We start from the raw sequence: 7,056 nt of genomic DNA, 5'->3' as shown, positions 1-7,056 counted from the left end.
ATCAGGTTACCAAATAGTTCCCCAGGGTACTTTCTGCCAAAAGTCATGCAAGAAGCTGACTGATCACTAACCTCCAACTAAAGATTTAGTTACAGACACGGATGTCTTAAAAGCATGTTAATCCTTACAGTGTTAATCTTCTGCAAGCTTTACCATTTTGGATAACTGATGAAATACCCACCCAGCTAGATCAAGGTATAGCTCAGAATATATATCCCGGGCCATGAATCCCATATCTCACAGGAAAGCTAGCATCTCCCTGCCTCAGTCACATAGGGATCCCATAAGGAGTGACCAAGCCATCTCCCAACCCAGAAGTGCCACCTCAGGTGTTCAACCAAGACACAAGGGTCCAGCCCAAGAAGGGATCTGAATTCACATCATCCAGGCTGGTCGCTCCTGTTCACCCACCCTGAGAGTGACTTATTTCTTTGCTCAGCCCCATAAAGAGGGTTTCCCCATCAGGCCCTTTTAGATCTGGATAAGTTTACATTGTGGTTTGGTAGAGTGCAGAGAAGACCATGGAGGCTCAAAAGGGTGACAGGTAAAGTCCTCCTCAGTCTCTGAAAAGCTGAACAACCATCACTGCACTTTTTCCTTCTTCCTTCCTCATCTCCTCTCTCCAAATATTTGTGCAGATTGCCTGTGGCATTTAGAACAACTAAAATTATCTCAATTAAATATCTCCACTCTTTTCCTTTGTTCTCTTTTTCTTTCTGTCTCTTTCCTTCCAGGCAGCTGGAAGATATTCTTTAGACACTCTTTAAAAACAAAAGAAAGAAAAAAAAAAAGAAAAACAACAACAAAAAAACATACACCCAACAGCTAAGACTCATGTAACTTCAATTAGGCTTCATTTAGAAATATGGATTAAATAGATGATGTGAAAAATGTGAGAAGACCCATTGTTGCAGTCTTCATCCATAGGAAACAGGAGAGTAGTCCTACTCACCCAATCCACCAAAGTCATCCCTTTGTGGATGAGAGGTCTACAGGAGCTGTGGGAGAAAGGGCTAAAGGGTTGTACACTGATTTTTGGGGTGTGCTTGGTACCATAAGGTAGGAATATGATAGTGCTGTTGTGCTCTGGGATGTTTCCCCTCTCTGTTCACATGTTCATCATAACAATATCTGGCCCTTCTTATTGACCCCTCAGCTTTACAAATTCCCTGCCAATCTGTTCTGGGAGAGAAAATTCCTTCCCAGCATCAGATTTGGCAGCTGCCTCATCCCTCTGCCTGACAGCATGAATCACCAGAGTTAAGTAACAAACCCATTTATACATCAAGATACCATCACGGCCCAAGCAATCATTCTTGTGTTTTTCAATGTGAAAGCTATTACCGTGGATTCTGCCTATACTCATCTTATTCCCCCTTCCTTTGTTCCTTAATTTTCTTCCCAATAACTTCTGGATGATTTGTAAAACAGTGAAAAACTTCAGAAGGGGGCTGGGATGTTAAGCAAAGTTCGAAATTATTTCCCAACCCCCAAGAAGGGTTGTTTACTACTAATTTTCTGAGTTTCTGGGAAACCTCTCAGGGAATCTCACCAAACCCTGCTTGGCAAGGACAAGTGGATTGCTAATGAGGTAGTATGCCACCTGGCTTGTGTATTATTGTCTTACAAATATACCTACATACCCACACACACTTTAATACATCTGTTATTTTTACAAAGGTTTTCTTGGTGCTGGGTTTTTTTTTACCTTTTTAGTTTACATTTTATTGTCCTGATCTATTGACAATTATTAAAAAAGTGATTCCCAAATGCATTTGGTTTTGGAAAATGGACTTTTGCTGGGTTGAAATGATAGTGGATGATCCATCTTGAAAGAAAGATCTGGGGAAGACATAGTGTATTGTGAGTTTGTGGAGGCAGAGTGGGATCTGTAAATGTTATTAAGCTTAGGAAAAACAACAGGACAAAACAAATTTAGGCCGAGACTTGTGTCTCTCAGTGCTTAGCTCCAAGATAAAACTCTCAGTCTAGGTGTTCTTCTGTCTGATCAGCCTTGGTCCGTGCAGGACACAACCAAGGAGATAACCATTGCCCGCTCTTTTCTGCACAGCAGCTGAGGTACCCCCCTAAAGCTTAGAAAGTTCTGCCTCAAATACCTTCCTTTGAGTGGAAACAAGATTTTGATGAACACAGACCTTTGCTTTTCCAAATTGCCCCACCACTCTGAGAGAAATATATCCCAGATCTCTCAGGTCTCTCTCTTTCTTTAACAGTCACTAGAGCAAACATTAAAACTGAATTTTTCCTAGCAAAGAATGATTCAGATCCAGGAGAACTTAAATACCTGGTCTGGGGTGTGTTCTTGCTGTACCTCCCTACCAGTGAGTATGTGGGCATTTCATTACAGGGTAGACTGTAAATTTTCACCTGGATCCAGGTAATTTCTCTTAGGCATCAACAAGACCACAACCTGCATCCCTCTATCCAATGTATATCCTTCAAGCATGGGGATGCTGCACATGAGGACAGCACTGTTGCTATTCATAGTCAGGATTCCTAAGAGCCAAAACTTAAATAAAAGTTTGGAAGGATTCCTAAGAGCCAAAACTTAAATAAAAGGTTGGACCTGGGATTACTGGTGGATGACCAATTGACCATAAACCAACAATGTGCCCTTGTGGCCAAGAAGGCAAATGGTCTCCTGGGGTGTATTAAGAAGAGTGTGACCAGCAGGTTGAGGGCAGTGATCCTCCCTCTCTGCCTTGGTGAGGCCAAATCTGGAGTACTGTGTCCAGTTCTGGGACCCCCAGTTCAAGAGAGGTAGAGAGCTTCTGGAGAGAGTCCAGCAAAGAGCTACAAAGATGATTAAGGGGCTGGAGCATCTTTCTTATGAGGAAAGACTGAGACAGCTGAGTCTGTTTAGCCTGGAGAAGAGAAGATTGAGAGAGGACCTTATCAATGTTTATAAATATCTAAAGGATGGGTGTCAAGAGGATGGGTCCAGAGTCTTTTCAGTGGTGGCCAGCTGTAGGACAAGGGGCAACAGGTAAAAGCTGGAACACAGGAGGTTCCATTTAAACATAAGAAAAACTTCTTTACTCTGATGGTGACAGAGCACTGGAACAGGCTGCCCAGAGAGGTTGTGGATTTTCCTTCTCTGGAGATATTCAAGACCAGTCTGGATGCTTTCCTGCGCAACTAGCTCTAGGTGAACCTGCTTTGTCAGGGGGGTTGGACTAGATGATCTCCAGAGGTCCCTTCTAACCCCCACCATTCTATGATTCTGTGATTCTGTGAAAATTTTAAAGAAGCCCTAGTAGCAATCCCTCCATTGCCCAAGGGATGAGCTAACAAATCTCAGCATCTTTTAGACACCAGACTTAACGGAAGGAGGCATAGTTTAGCAGTTGGGCTTCATTAACTCTGTTTTTCAAAGATGCATTTATGTCTCCAGAATAACAATTGAGTTATCTCAGGCTCCATATTCCATCCTCTTTAGTATGTCCCCTTACAGCTATTGCAGTAGGTAGCAAGCACCCACAGTCCCCTTTGTGCCATTATCTCATTCTTTCTCTAACATATTAAACTACCAGCAAAGATGAGTTTTGCAAACATAGTTTGTTGCCTACTGGAGCCTTGCATTTCAGAGCTACTGCTGTTGCATATTTTGTAGATTTTTTTTTCCAAGCAGTCCATTTTTGCTAATGGGCTCACTTGGGGGTCTGTTGAACTGCAGGGAAAATGGAGAAAAGCAACCTTCCTGCTGGGAGACCTTTGCAAACCTCAAGGAATCTTTTTCAGAAACAGGAGTTCTATGTTCTTAATGAGATCATTTTCCGAAAAGTCTGGAAAAAGAGAAAAGAAGAGAAAATAGTGACAGCAAAATAGAGATAATCACTAAAAATGCTTTTCAAGTAAACCAGAAGCCCACTCAGTGTAATGAGACAGAAAAGATTCAAGAAACCTAAAGGAGGAACATGTGCTTTATTTGACACATTAAAACCAAGTCAATATGTAAAAAGCAATAGCATCTCGACCCTGCAAGTCGTCTGTCACTCCCCTGATGCAGATATCTGGATTGAGTGGAGAAACAGGACAAAATCACATCAGTGGTATAGTTTGGTCCCAGGAAGTCTGCAATGAAAACTAAGATTTATGATAAATCAGATGTGTTGAGTTGGGTAGAAAAGGTCACCTCTCTACACCTCCATCTGGTTGATGCATTGACCCTTATTAAAAAAATATATATATAAAAATAATGCACTCAGGAAGGGGTAATGAACCCATGTTGGACCACAAAGGCCATCTTCATGCATCTCAACATGGCCAGGCATATCAGCTGTTGGAATAAGCATTCGGTGGTAGCTTTCTGCATGGATGTAATGTGAGAACTTTTGAAAGATGCATCTGGCTGATACCAGATGGATATTTTAAAAAGCACAGGGCACAGGCAGATCAGCCTAGAATGATAGAAAAACTGGAAGAATGGGAGGAGGGAAAGTGAAGACAAAGGGGTCTACTGTCATCTGTTTGACGTGGTCAAAGCCTCAAACACCTGTGTGGGAGTGGTAGATCAAACAGTTGGATAATGACAAGAAATGACACCTCAAACACGTATCTGTCCATTGTGCCAATGTGGTTTAACAGGCTGACGCTTTCCTGATTCCTCAAGAAGCCAGGTCATGAGTGTTGGGAAGTGCCAGAGGAGATGTACAGAAGAACATCTAGCTCAAAAGCCAGTCTGCCATATTTTCCATGACTTAATATCTGTAGAAGGGTATAATAACAGAAGAAAGAATGCAATATCACCAGGTACTCTCCTAATATCCAAAGATTTGTGGCTCAGCCACTGCAAGATCCAAAGCAGGTAGCTTCACATTTGCATACTCTTCATGGAGTTTTTTCTTCCATATATCTGCCTGGTAATCTTTGGAGTGTCTGTACACTTTGAGGATCTATAATATCCTATGGCAGGGAGTTGCACAAATAACCAGACACTGTGTGAAGAAAATCCTTCTTTTTCATTGTTCTAAGCTTGGCACTTGCTTGTTTTAACTGACAACTCTTAGTTCCTGCATCAAGAGTCAATCAACCCCTAATGACTCCTCTCTAGGTCCTAAAATATCTTTCTTTTTACCCTTTCTTTTTCCAGACTGAACAAACACAGTTTACACAGTGATTCCCTGAGCAGAAGTGACTTTATTACTCCTTTCCACTGCTTAGGTTTTTTTCACATGCTTTCTGGGATGGAGACACCAGAACAAAACAGACAGTATTCAAGCTGGAAATGAAACAGGACATTTTGCAGTGGGAATGAGGTGAGAGATGTGAGAGAGGACAACAGGGAACCTGGAGTATGGGGATCCCAGACTCTACAGACACTCTGGTGCAAAGGACACACAAATGACCTGGAGAAACCAACAGAAGGAAATCAAAGATGAAGTACAAGCCTACTTCTCAGAATGTTTCTGGCTTAGGGGCAAAGTGGGACAGAGATGGAAACAGGGAGAGTCTCATTGAGGGAAGCGGGTGTCATGTCAGCAGGAGATCACAGTGGCCATCAGTCTATGTTTCATGACAGTGAATAGGCTGTCAGAGGAGTTTTTCCAAATCTCTGCATTTGCATAGTGCAGTACTGAGCTGGACGTGTGTGTGGTAGGGAGATGTGTCCACATCTCTGACCAAAAAAGCAGCATCTACCAAAAACTGAAATTTTGACCTGCCCACAAGGTAGCCAGAGCCATCATCCCAATATCACTCCTCCTTCCACTTCATTCACTCCCCATAGCAGAGCTGCTATGGAGCTCCAGCTCTTAGGTCTGAATTTAACCAGAAGGATGGGTTTAATTTCTTTCTCTTCAATAAGGGAAAGTCTAAGCTTCCAACTTCTTCCATATGACCTGTTAAACTGGCAACACAAGTCTTCCTTCTGATGACTTTGCTCAGCAACTTTCAGCTGTGATGTTTCACCATCTGAACGAGCCAACTTCCCAGCAAGTCAGCTTCTCAAATTTCTAATTTAACTGCAATGCAGCACTTCCTTCAAGCCTTGTTTTTTTATCAGATCCTTCACTTCATCATTTCCGCCAGCACTGCTAGTGGTAACCATCTGCAAAGTGGTAGTGCAGCTCATCTTTCAGTAGGAATTTTGTACCCAGCTGAAGCTTGAGTATTTCTAGCAAGGCAGAGTGGGTTGTCAAATACAACAGTTCCCATGCTGGGATCATTTCTTCCTATCTGAGGAAAGCTGGTGAGAAACAACTTTGGTTTCTGCAGTTACATTCCTTGACAAGGAGAAAGCTGGTGAAGCAAAAATGGGACAGCTGGAAGGGCAGGGTCACAGGTGAGTCAGGTTTCCACACAAGCTGACCTGGCAGGTGTCCCTTTCCTAGGGAGAAACCTGCAGATGGTTCCTTGTCACCCATTCACTTAGAGCCATCAGGAAATGGATGATGTGGGCTGTATGGAGTGACAGCTTATTCCAGCCTCTGAGAAAACCTGGAGGGGTGTTAGCAGTGAAAATGTGGGTCTAAGAATTATTCCTGTCATCTTGTGCATTTATCCAGCACAGCCATTCTCATTGCAAGATTTTTGATACTTGTTGACCTTATTGGTCTCTGATAGTTGGTGTTTGGGCCAAGTACTTAAACATAGGTTTCAGTATTGGTGATAATCCAGAGACAGATGCTGAACGACCAGGTGGAGATGTTCCTTCTGATTTCTTGAATATGGCACAAGGGGAATGGACTGCAACCACGCTCACAAGATCTGCTATGGAGCACTTGCCTGTGCCATTTTCAGAGAGAAAGAACTGGAGTAGATGGACCATCACTCCTATGTTGGGGGGCCCAGAAGAAGAGAAGGCTCTGAGGAGACCTTATAGCAGCCTTCCAGTACCTGAAGGGGCTACAGAAAGGCTGGGGAGGGACTTTTGACAAGGACACGTAGTGATAGAACAAGGGGTAATGTCTATAAACTGGAAAAGGGCAGATTTAGATTAGATATCAAGAAGAAATTAATTGCTGTGAGGGTGGTGAGACACTGGAAGAAGTTACCCAGAGAAGCTGTGGCTGCTCCTCCCTGGAAGTGTTCAAG

Source organism: Antrostomus carolinensis, unplaced genomic scaffold (assembly GCF_000700745.2).
Source record: "Antrostomus carolinensis isolate BGI_N321 unplaced genomic scaffold, ASM70074v2 scaffold7123, whole genome shotgun sequence".
NCBI lineage: Eukaryota > Metazoa > Chordata > Aves > Caprimulgiformes > Caprimulgidae > Antrostomus > Antrostomus carolinensis.
Note: the sequence above shows the minus strand (reverse complement) of the source record.